Source organism: Phalacrocorax carbo, chromosome 2 (assembly GCF_963921805.1).
Source record: "Phalacrocorax carbo chromosome 2, bPhaCar2.1, whole genome shotgun sequence".
In the NCBI taxonomy this organism is placed as follows: Eukaryota; Metazoa; Chordata; class Aves; order Suliformes; family Phalacrocoracidae; genus Phalacrocorax; species Phalacrocorax carbo.
In genome coordinates this window covers 38,751,718-38,764,835 of record NC_087514.1, presented here as the reverse complement: position 1 = coordinate 38,764,835, position 13,118 = coordinate 38,751,718, and positions in this window count along the sequence as shown.

Sequence of the window (13,118 nt, the reverse complement as noted above, 5' to 3'; positions counted from 1 at the left end):
CCTGGCGAACTTGGGATCAGATTTGGTCCTAATCAGAGCCGGGGCGCGGGATTTTTATAGCTTAGACCCTCTCCTGGAATCACGCAGAACTTGCCTAATAAGCTGACGCTCTCCTGACAGCCCGATTGCGTGCCCCGATCCACTGCTGAATAAATCATGGGGGCCCGTCGGAGCGGCGATGGGCCGAGTTTCGCTATCGCAACCCCAAATCTCACGTCCAATTATATCAACAGATATTTATCGCCTCTGCGGTGACGTCAGCCGGGCCGGGGGCCGGGAGCAGGGTGCCCCCCCCCACCACCCCATTGACAAAAATACTTGAATGAGATTTCCTAGCGGGCGCGTACTATGAGAGGTCACTCCGGGGGAAAGTTTCCACTCAGGGGACGGCCCGCGGGCAGGGACCCACCCGGGACCGGGGCTGCCGTCCCGGGCGCTGGCCTCCCTCCCATCCCCGCAGCCCCCCGGCCCCCCGCCCCCGGCCGGCGAGGGAGGCTCCTCGGGGCGCAGGTTTTGCCTGGATCCCGTCTTTGCTCGGCGCCCGGGGCCAGCCCGGGCCGGGGCAGCGCTTCCCGCTGCAAAGCGGGGCAGGTGCCGGTGCTCCGCCGCCGGGAGAGGAGGCGGAAAGCCCTCGGTGAGCCCCGCCGGGGCGGGGGCGGGGGCGGCGGGGGGGCTGGGGGTGCCGCCGCCGGGGCCGGGACCGCAGCCCGGGGGGCCGCTCCGCCCGCTCTTCCTCCCCGGCCGCCTCCGGCACCGCCGCCCGCTCCTCCCGGGCTGCCGCCGCGCTCCCGCTCCCGCGTCCCGGCCCTCGCCTCCCTCCACTGCCTCCCCACTTCTTGCCTGGAGGGAGCAAGCGCTCTTTTGTCTTTGTTTTCTTCCCCCTCCTCGACACCACTAGCTGATCTTCCCCACCCACGGCCGTGTTTCCCTGTTTGCCCTCCTCAGCAAAGGCCCTACCCCCAAATGTGTCCTAATCCCATGCTGAGCTCCCTTTGAAGTGCTCTCCCCTCCCCATTATGCCTGCTGGCTCCAGACCGTATTCCACCAGTGTCTCCAGCTGGGTTGCTTACTCTCAAATCTCCTCTTCCAGGAGGTAGCGCTGCCTATAGAAATAACTTCTGCCCAACACCCATTCCAGGCGTAACGTGCGTTCTTCAGTTTTCACTTCCCATCAGCTTTGCCACTGCGTCTCAGTCCTGCTTCTCCACCTCCTCGGTTGCAACATTAATCATGTCCTTTCCTTTAAATTGGAAAATTGTACCGAAAACCTACTGGTTTTATCCTGCCTGGACTGTAAATGCTTGGGATCATGCACTTGCATGTCTCCCACCACACTGAGGAGTTTCAACAGACCATGGAAGGTGGTCATATGCTATTGATGCTAAATCATTAATGAATCTGAAATCCATTCCTTAATAAAATAACAAAGTTCAAACAATGTAACATATGAGGTTGGCCACAGCCCAATTCTGAGCATCTCCTTAGGGATGCTATACACTTTAAATTTTGTTATACCTACCTACGGCCTCAGGCACTGTTGGTAAAGTGCCAAAGCATCAGATCTTGTGCATCATAAACAAATGGAAAAAACAAGTAGTAATACCAGAGATTTATCTCTGCATTACCTCTCTTAGCTCAGGCATTCACGAACTGAGACGCATATTATGCTGAAAACGGAACAGAATACATTGTGTAGATAGTTACAGCAGAAGGTGTTTGTATGCTTTTAAAGCATGTCAGCACAGCTTGCAGTGAGAACAACAACAGGTTCAAAAAACAGGAGCTAAGTTCAATCAGTTGATGGAAAATGCAAGAGGCACTTATTGAACCCTCCAGATGTTCTCTGGGGTGGGTTTTATCACAGTGTCCTCATTTTTAGGTTTAATATACCTTTTAAAGACACGAAACCTCTTAAAATAATGTGATCTTAAATGTAAAGAAGGAAGCATTCTGATCCAAATACATTTTTTTAGTGTCGTGGGTGAGATCTGGATAAGACATAGAGCTGCATCACTCCAAAAGATTGATGCCAGTGAGAATTCACTCAGATTATTTTATGTTTTTCATCACTTACAATATTATTTAGGTCCCTTTAGGCAGACAGTTTCATCCCTTGAAGAATTACAGGGTTATCAAAGAGCACAGGGGTGGGGCTAGGAGAGCTCCTTCAATTTTCCCAAGAGCTGTACAACCTGCCAGGTTCTTCTGCCCTTTTTCCTGACCCCTGGCTCTGAGCAGGGTCTGCAGTGCCTCGTACATGCTTGTTTCTAACGCAGCATGGTCATACTACCCCACTTTCCCCATAGTTCCTGAGTGATGTGTGAGAGGGCTTGCAACAATTTAAATGCAGGGAAGACTGTAAGACATTCAGATGTCTTGATAATGAGGCATATAAAATATCACAGGTACACATACCAAAAAGTACTTCCCTCAGCACTTCAAATGCAGAACGGACTGCCTAGGAACACAGAAGTCATTTCTCCAGAGACACTAGTTTCTGGGTGAAATCTCAGCTCTTACTCCTGAAGAGTAGAACAGAAGAAATCCTGGATTCTCAGCAGAGGGGTGAATGAGAGAGACAAGGCAGATACCAGGTATATCTGGATTAGAGTTTTATGTTTAATGATATAGTTTGAGATTAGCATAACCTTCATAAGAAAAGTATTAATATTTGACTCATTCTGCAAACATTGTGGACAAATATAATTTTCACAGTGAATCACAAAATAAAATTGTCTAGAAATAAAAAGTGTTAGCAAGGCCCATCTAGGCTGTGCCATCTCGGGTTGGGTGCACCTGCCCTTTAGCCTCAGTGATCTCAAACTCAGGCACCTACTGAAAGGAAATTATAGCTACTCTGCTGTAGCTAATGGAAAGCAAAAGCATGCCCAGAGCATGATACATCCCATCACAAAATAGTGCCTTCAGGCTTCCAGAGAAGCTCACCTCATTCCCTTGTCTATAAAGAGAGTGCAGACAACTACCTTAGCCTACTCACTGAATTTTTAGATAGCTAATGTGAGGCAAGAAGAATCCCCTCCTCACTGGTTGACCATAGCAGAGAGATCACAGTTCTAAAAACAGCAATAAAGGAGTGATGATGTTAAACTGAGGGCACAGCTCTTACCCCAGGTATTTTAAGATGTCCAACTACAAACATGGAAGAACACACATCAGATGTAGATCAGCTTTCTACCACAGTGCAATATTCTATTACCACTCCAGCTTTTGTCAGAAGGCAGTAAGGGTTTCTGGTATTCTTGTGTTTGGTGAACATCTGCAAGTCATCTCGCATAACCACTTCATGTGATCACCATTGTCACTCAGTCCCTATGATCAGCTGTCTAACATGCAATCTTACATTCTGTGACTATTTCAGGTGAGCTCAGTGCGTCTTGCTCACTCTGAGGTGCCAGCAATTATACACAGGCACATCTATGCACTACATTTCCATATCACCCTTTGGTGCCCTTGATACTAAGAAATATAAATCTGATGGTCATAAATGTTATACATTCCAGGGCAATCTAGAGAAAAAGCAAAAAATTCGAGGTATCTTACTATGCCTGAAGGTGGTAAGTCATTTTAAGAACAAAATACATTTGCCTATTATTACTCAGCAGACTGAATTTGCCAGACGTAGAGAGGCTCAATTAAAGTGAGTTATAAAAATCAATAAAAATAAAACAATTAAATATAAAAAGTACATTCTAGGTCAGGATGAAGAACAAAACTCATAAGGAGCTCAGCTATACGCCATTTCTTCTGACACCAGAAGTCTTAAAAATTCTCCTATTCAGTTTTAATTTCTCTTTCAATTTTTCAGTGGCCTAATTCCAGGAAGGGACTCACATGCTTATGTCACAGGGATTTTCTGTGGTACGTCTCACCATCATATCAGAGCTCCACCTACAACTTATAACTGGTTTTTCTACAGTCCTGTGAGAGAGAGACAAAAACACCTTAATTTCCCAAACTTTCCAGCAGGGAGAAACAACATGAGATGGTGAAGAGATTTACCCACTGTCTCCTCAAGGATTTGTGTATGGGGCAGGAGTAAATCTCACATTTTTCCAAGACCGAGCTCATAAGCTCAACCAGAGGACTATTTTCATTCATGACTTAATGTTCATACTCTTCATCCCAGACGGCTGCCCACAAGACACAGTTTTATGGGCTGGAGGTCCTAGCAGAAGGAAAAATTCCTCGGGAATATCCTCTTGGTTCCACCGTGTCTGGAAAGAACACAGCTGTTCACAGCGGCTCGCACAGGGGTAGATTTGCAGGGACGGTTTTCCTCCCAAAGCCTAACCCGCAGCTGAGCAGAGGCCAGCACACACCACTCAGGAATCTCAGTCATGGACCTTCTGACCCAGCAAGAGCCTTCCCTGTGCCCAAAGCACTGGACACCCGGTGGGGTATTCCCTCCAGCGCGATTCACACGGAGAGGAGCTGCACCTGTACCCTCTTGGGCACCACGAAAAACCACTTTTGGAGACCTCATGGCCTTGCTTTCTCCTTCTGAGCAGCAAAGGGAAGTTGCAGGCGCAAGCTGGGAGAAGCATGAAGGCAGCAAGGGCTGCGCCTCTCTCCTCCTACCAGCCCTCATCCAGGGAGGCAACAGCTGACCTTTATATTTACCTCATAAGACTTGTCAGTTGCTATTCTTGCTCTCAGATAAGGCTGGAGAACGCTGCACCGATACATGTGCAAGCCCTCTATGCCATTAATGATAATGCTGCAGGAACTATCTCACATCATTGGTAGCAGCAGGGAAATCCACCAAACAAGCACTCCCTGAGAGCACCGAGCAATTGGTATTCCTGGTTGCCTTGGTGTCTGGGTACATTTGACCATGAAAGGTATTTTGCTGGTTAGCTGAGCATATGATCTCTCTGTCTTTGGCACAGACCGGGGCAAGGGTTTGGGTTTGCATCTCGCATGCATCTGGAACAACCCACTGAAATCACCAGGTTCACCCTAGTTTGCAGTGGAAGAGACAAAGACACACACAATCTGTACAGCAGCAGGGTGCAGGCTCAGCTGAGTGGGAGGGGGGATGCTGAACCAGAGGAAGGCAGGTGCCAGGCACACAGACCAAGCCACTGTCCGAGGGGAGGTAAGGGAGACCAGGGTGGCCGTGCAGGGAAGGGCAGGTGGGAATGCCCATATTGCCTCTCCCCAGGCGTGTCCCTACCCCTGAGAAGTTAGAGCCCAGAGATGTCCCTTTATTCAGCGCTGAGAGAGGGACACAGAGGGGAGCCTACAACGCTGTGATCGTATTGTGGATGGCTGCTTGCAGGCTTGTTCCAGGGAGTCTGTGAGGAACCATCCACCAGAGGCCAGGAGCAGATGAGAGCCTGTCTGTCCAGCTAGGACACCCCAATGGAAAGGGCCCTGAGCCAGTGCTGGCTTCAGCCATCAAACACATCCTTGACGTCAGGGACCTTGCCTTGCTCTCATCCCATGCAGAATCAAGCCTGCCATTAGCCATTAGCATCATCAGAAATATTTAGTTCATTCACCTCTGAAGCTGTAGCCATGTCACAAGCATGGGGACACCATACTGCTGGGATGATGGATCTGGGCATCACTATGAAAACCAAGAGAAACATCTGAGCACAGCTGGGCTGCTGTGGCATTTTCCAGCATCCAGGCAGAAGCAATACGAGCAAATTGCTGGGGCTGTGTTTTTTCAGTGGCCAACCCATGGCTGTCCTGATGGAGGAGAAAATAATGGGAGAAAAGTTGGAATTGAAAATTGCAGAAAGCAAAACCCTCATTCAATGGCAAAATATGCACCATGTATGTTTGCTGTGAACAAGGATTTCCTTCGTAATATAAGACACATGATGCGTTCATATGTAAGAGCATGTAAACATGAGAATGAGCTTGAGAAATGAAAACTGAGTAGAGAGGGAAAATGGTCAGAGCAATTTAAAGGAAGTTTGCGATACCAAGGGCAACTCCAGCTCCTGGAATCCTGTTACAACCTCAACTGTTGCTAAAAAAAAAGAAGAAAGTTTAGCCTTCAAGCTTAAAGACATCATCCAGCTATATCATCAGGGCTGAGAACCCCCAAATAAACACCAGAAGAGCTGAGAATGTCATCATCTTTAAAAATCTCATGATTCTGAAAACAATCTCAATATCTGGGGGAGAAGGAGATGTAGGCAGCACAATTTTGGAATACTTGAGGCTAGAGATGTTGCAACTTCCTGCTCACTCCTTTCAAGTGAGGAAATATAGGAAGAAATACAAACACACTATCTGTCTTGAATGGCTGGGCAACACACTATATATAGAATCTGCTCCGTCCTACTTAAGTTATGACTAATGCTAAACAATTAGAAATTCAGATGTCTGCATATTTGAAGGAGCAAACATCTCTAATGCACCATTTGTTGTTCATTAAAAAATGGAAGAATCAAAGTCTCTCAGCTCCAGCTAGGCTGCACTTATCAACAGGTGCGTGTTGCTGGAAGTGGAGCCCCATGAGACTAATTGCAATGGATAATGAACAAGATGAGGCATTTCTTGGAAAAAAATATTGTTATCTTTATAATGACCATACTTATGCCAAAGACTGCAAATTCTTTAGGGAAGGGCCTTTCTTTTTTGTTCTGTGCCTGCCTGGTGTCTAGCACAGCGGCGCCCTAGTCTGTGACTAGGAATCCTAAGTGATACTGCAATTCAAGCAGTACATTATAGTAAATAGTAATATTAAATTAGCTGGGAACATGAAGGTGGTTTTCATCAGCACCTCCAACGTACAGGATCAACAAACATTCCTCTAAGCCAGAGGCCAATGGAATTTCATTTGAAAACACTTCATTTTTATGAAGAGAAGACAATGCTAATACAAAACTACAGTCTACTCTCAGGAATTTGGCAAGACTCTTTGTCTGGTTCTTCTAATTCAGGGCTGCGGTGTCTGGAAGCACTGGAGTAGGTTTTGATATAGCCAAGATGAAAGACTGGGTGAAGGCATCAAAATGCAGAATAAAAACACAAATCATGCCAGCCAATAAATGGAAGAAATTATCAGTCTCCACCGGACAAAATTTACAGATTTCTCAGCTGCCCCCATTCTCACTCTGGGTTACTGTTATTGCAAAGCATATACTTAATGAATTTACTTACTGGATGGTTTCCTTCATCTCTCTTCTGCTTTGTCATCATTACGGATGTAATGACAGGGGCTATGGATGGCACTGCCACACACACATCATCATATATTATTCTTTTAGCAAAGGAGGAAGATTTTAGTCTGGAAGTATTTATTCTTAACTCCTGATGCTGGGAGAGCAAAGAGAGGTGGCAATGGAGGCATTGTAGTTGCTTCTCTACAGCTAGGAGCTTCCGGTAAACTTGGAAGCAGATACATCTTTGGCCTGAGGATGTTATTAAAAAAACCCCTATTCCAGGCTAATGGATATGAAAATCAAGTAAAAAACTATGAATATTCCTAGGCACTAAGTTTTTGATTTCTCCTTCACCAGGGAAGAGCAGTGCCAGTGGCTGACATCAGGCCACTCGATAAGAAGCAGATCTCAAACTGCTTTGCAAATATTACCTCTGAATTTGATGAAGTTAACGAATAGCCATATATAAGTAATTTTGTTCAGCACTGAAATGCATTCTCTACTGAGATAGTCCAACACCATCCAGAATCAAGGCCCACAGACTGGGCTAAAACTAGCACCAGGACATGTGTATGGGTACTGGATCCAAGCAAGGCTGCAGGATGAGTGTGTTACAGGCAAGCCTACCTCAGGTAATGGGTGCAGAGATGTTTGGACTACCTAAGCTTGCATCATATTGCTCCAGAAATGCAATTCTGCATCTCATGGAAGAGTTTTGCTGAGGGCTGGTGGCTCCTTGCTCTCCCACTCTGCTCTGTTGTACATGCCCTTGGCTTGGCAGTTAAACTGAAACTTGGCTAAAACCATCTGGGTAAATGCCAAGACCTCGTCAGCACCCATCTCTGATGTAACCTGGCTCATCCAGATGAAGCTTTTACTAAATGACAGAGGAAGGGTGAAATTTTTAGGGGTGAATTACCAAAGCAGAGAGCCATAGGGTGGCCTAAAAGTCATTAGGAGCTGCAAGTTCACAGCTCCTCGTAGGATGCTTTCAAAGGAGAGAAGTCAGCTGCTACCAGAGGGAGCAAAACTTTTTTTAAACTTAAAAAATAACATCAGAACTGTAATCAGTAAATAAAGTCTAATTTTAAGCAATACTTGAGTTGATAGTGTCTCTTTTGAGGCAGCCACATATATGGGCATACAAAGGTTGGGAATGTCCCTATAAGGCTTTTTCAGTTCCCTTAGTAAAGGCTGTGTGAAAAATAATTTTAGAGCAGCCAAATTTAAGGTGTTAACAGTGAGTGCCCTTGACCTTTAGGTGTTGCTGTCAGACAGCAGCGTGAATAATAATAAACTCCCTGAGGTTGTCTCTCTCCAGTTTCCTATGAGTGTCTTGTGCTCAGGGAAGATTTTGAAAATCCTTGGCTCAACCAGACAGCTCATCTGAACCTCCAAGAGATGCCACCCCAGGAAGTCTGCTCAGCAAGGCCTCTAGCATGAGAGACAGATTCAGAGAAACCTGGAAACACGTCTAGTAAAAGGGTTGACACAAAAGCACATAGAGCTTAGTCAGAATTGCCCCTAGACTTGAGACTGAGAAAGGCCTCTCCCTCTGCTAGTAGGAGAAGGAAGAGGGTCCCTGGGTGTAACATGGGGCGTACATCTCAGTCCCTCACTTGCCCTACCTGTATTGATAATCCTAGGGGGAAAAGGTACCGGTTTCAACTCAGAGGGGATGAAATTGTGCATTCTGAAATCTAGGGTTTTGACACTGACTGTAATTAAACTTGGTTTGGCCCCAAACTGAAAAGCACACACTTTCCTCCTATTTGTCTTGGCAGAGCTTTTGGCAGAGCTGTGTGATGGAGGCTGGCTGACGGTTGCAGAACAGGAATGGAAAGGAGATGCCAGTAACAGGAAACTGGTGAACCGGGAAAGAAGGGCAGTGGTAAGTGAACTGGCTTCTACATGTCAATAGGTGATTGAACTGTACTGCAAGTCTTTATCTTGTCCGCAAGGGCAATGACAGTAGTTATATGTGCATGACTCAAGATACCCTCCTATTTCAGTACTACAGTGACTGAGACTAAGAGGTGGGATTTCTCTCTGGATCCTTTTTCTATTTCTATTAACAACCTCAAAATAAAGACATGAGCAAGAAGGAATATTGTGCATTTCACAACTAATGAACATTTCCAGCATAGCTCTACCTAGACCCAGGAAACACTCAAGTAGGTCCTTCAGGGAGAAAGGAAAGGAGGTATTAATCCATTCTGAGAGTGAAGGAATTGTGGCACATGTTGTTTTGCTGTAGCTGGGAAGTGTGTCTCTTACCACAGGCACAAGATTATCCTCCCTCCTTCAGCTGCTTACCAACATGTGAGGACAAACTTCTAATAAATAACACGTCCCTGTCTAAGAGGTAAATATCCCAGTTTCGGCCACTCAGAACAGGTCTTCATTTCAAACACTGAGCTATGTGATAACCCCTTCAAAAATCCAGTAAAGTCAACACCAAGCAGAGTAAAAATTGGCTGATAGAAAACAAGGTGCTATTTGACTCTTCCTTTATAAAGAATGAAAAAAAAAAGGTCCCAGTTTGGAATCAAGGCCAGATTTCAAATCTTCAACACCATCCTGAAAAGCAACCTTGTCTCTCTGCATGATTCTGCTTGAGATACTTCACAGAGCTTGAGGTAGACCCACCTCATGCTCCAAAGAACACATGCTGTAGCTTAAATATCTTTACACGCTATCTGTCATTATGACTGGAACCATAAGTAATAAAATTGCCATCTGTGCGTATTTCCACCACAGTATCACAGAGATCCTATTCAGTTTGACTTTCGTCTTCTAAGAATTGGACATGAACAATGCCAACTGCAGAGGAGTCACAGACAACAGTCTGGTGAATCTTTTCTTGCTCATTGACATCTACTGATAACTAATCTCTGTTCATTACCAAAACCAGATAGTCCACTTATCCTTCAGACTTCAATTATGGCTAGGATGTAGCTTGAGACAGACTAAGATGTTTTCAAGAATCTAAACTGAAGTAAATCTTCCAGTGACTTGCCTCTTCCAACAGCAAATGAACTAGGTTGTTGTGAACTCATGGCATGTATAACTCCTGGTGGTTTTGGAGAAATAAAGTACTCTCTTGATATTTTGATAGCACAGTTTCAGATGGGGCACTGGCCTTCTCCAATTTGCCAGGCACAGCATCAGTATCCTGCCACTAGCCAGGATGCCAGTCTCAGACTGTATTTCCTGACTGTACCCATCCTGAGTCCACTTTCCCTTGGGAACTAACAGATGCCTCACTAGCCATAAATTAGCTGTGTCTTCAACTGTACTATCTTTCTGAGTGCTGAAGAAGGAACAAATATTACAGTGCTTACCGTACTTCACAAATACAGTGTGTGTCTGCCATTCATTTGACTGAGCCTTCAGTCAAACAGTGCTCTCTGCCCCCTGATCCACGTGCTAGGAGCCTATCATGCAGCTCTGTGCACAGGAGCTCTGGTGGGAAGCAGTCTGCAGCTTAGGGACTTTCTGATCCAGTGACAGGCTTTGTGTTTAACAGAATAGAATTTAAATAGAATAATATAGAATTTTCTTTCCTGAATGTGTCAGAACAAAGATTGATTGAGAAGTGTTCTGTCTGTGAAAGATATCTGCATTAAAAATAAACAAGCCCCATAACAGATCCTAACATGGAACGTGACTGTGATAGGAAAAAGAGAAATTCAGTTATACAGCCTATCTGTAAAACCAGTGAGATTCTTCTTTGCATCAGACGTTGCTGCCCTTACACTAGAAAAGGAAGGAATTGATTTCATAATTGATTGTAGAAGTCCTGAATCTTTCACAACATAGACAATGCAGATGATCACCCACAGCTCAGGTGCCAATGGGACTACCAGAAATTCCAGCAGTGCTTTGAAAGACTGGTAGATTGCTTGCTTTGTGCCTCTAGCTAAGGAATTAACACCGAGAAGAAAAGAAGAATGGAATTGTCTTTATCCAAAAAGGCTAAGCTTCCTGATTCCCCATTACTCATTTATTTAGCTTGAATCATCCCATACCTACAGGTGGGAGCCAAGAGGTGGTGCTAGAACTCAGCTATCTTGTACCCAGCAAACTATTCAATCTGATTTTCAGGTGGAAAGATGTAAAAGATGGCTGCGCTCACTATGTTTTATAATATTTCCAATTTATGTTGTATAGTCTTTCTCAGCTGTTAGGAAACGTGTAACCTGTTCTCTAGTTTTAGGGCCTAGCTGTTCTGGAAAGCAATCATCTTCAATTCTTCCTGCTTGCTTCCTAGAGTTCTTGAAACTGTTCACCCCTCAGCTGTATCCAGAAGTTCTCATTATCAATATAATAAGAACAACTACTTCAGATGCAAATATTCATGAGTTGATCTGGTCTCGTTGTCCCTAAATTGAGCACTAGAGCAACACACTACCAAATATGCATGAGTCAAATCATGCTTAAGAACAAACACCAGGCCTTTCATCAGTGGTAAATGTCTTACTTTGGGGATGAATTACCAGAAGCTCTTTCAGTGACAGTGAATCACACTACATTTCAGGTTAAGGGCCTTCAGTAAGAAAGCAAGAACACTGGAGATAATTACGGAGTCACGGACAGAAGCACCTACCATAGCTGAGGCTTTTCTTGCCCTGCTGCTGTATGGCTGAACTGAGAAATCAATCCCCTGGGAATTGTTCCTATATGCAGGAAATTTTGGTGCTGCTAGAGGAAACTTGAGCAACATTAGGAAGAGCAGGTACGCCTTTGCTGAAAGAACCACACAGTGACGTTTCAGTGGTAGTTTTGCAGCACAGACCTTTCCAAGTCAAACTAAAGTGAATAACCGTTTTTATTATCAGCTAACAGTACTTATCACTTGTTACCTGCACTACCCTTTAGCAAGTGATGCTAATGGGCTCCCAAAAGAACCCTCCTCTTACAGCTTCCAGTGTGATTTCTATATTTATCTCCATTAAAATCTGGACAAGTAAGCCTCCTTCTTCAACCTCATTTAATCTGTGAAAACAGCCCACTAAAGACTGTTACTTCAGAATCAACAAGAGGTAGCTAATAAATTGTAGCTTCATGATCAATGGTTAGGGAATTTCTTGAAGAGCTCCTAAACAACTAGCTGATACAGTACTTGAAGTGAAATTTTCGTAAGCTGCTCATGAATAAACCTCATTTTATTTCATCATAAAAAGAGCATACTGAGATAATAAATTCAAATGCTAGGATATTACATAATTTGTCATTATGATATTCTTATATAATTTGTATAACATTGCATTGTTATGCATTAGGCCAATTTTCTTTGGAACAAATGAATATAACAGCCACCTTCCATTTTGGGATAAATGTAAGCATCAATTATAGTACTCTAGGGAATCAGACAATAAATGATACTATTCTCTGTGCCCAAAATGTGCACACGTCACTAATAAAGACATACATCAGCATCACTAGCAGGGGAAGTTTATGGGACATTGTTTTTGGAAGGCTATGCTTCTGAAAGAGTCTGAGAAGACTAAAGCTGCTGAGAAAGAAAAGCTCTGGACACACAGCTCCAAGTACTCAGTACAGCAAATCTGACCTGGCACCTGCCAGTATCAGATCAAAAGCTCTGCAGCCACCTGGTGCAAAGCACTGCTGGATCAAAATTCTTCAAAAGCAAGTTAATTTTGTACCAGCGGGGTTTGTGCTGCTCTGGGTATCATCTGTTCCCCCTAAAGCTGGCACAGAAGATGGAGGCAGTATAAATACCACAGCACGTGATGCGAGTAATTTGACAGAAAAAGGAGCATATATTCATGCTCCAGCTGGATCAGTGGGTGATCTGGTGGTGAGCAGCTCTCCCAGCAATGAATGTAGCACCACCATCAGAAAAAGAGAGAGGACTTCCAGGCTAAGAACTGACTGAAAAAGGAGTCCAAACTATGAACAATTATCCTTTGTTGCTTGATGCTTTCACCAAGGTTTTGACAAAGAAAC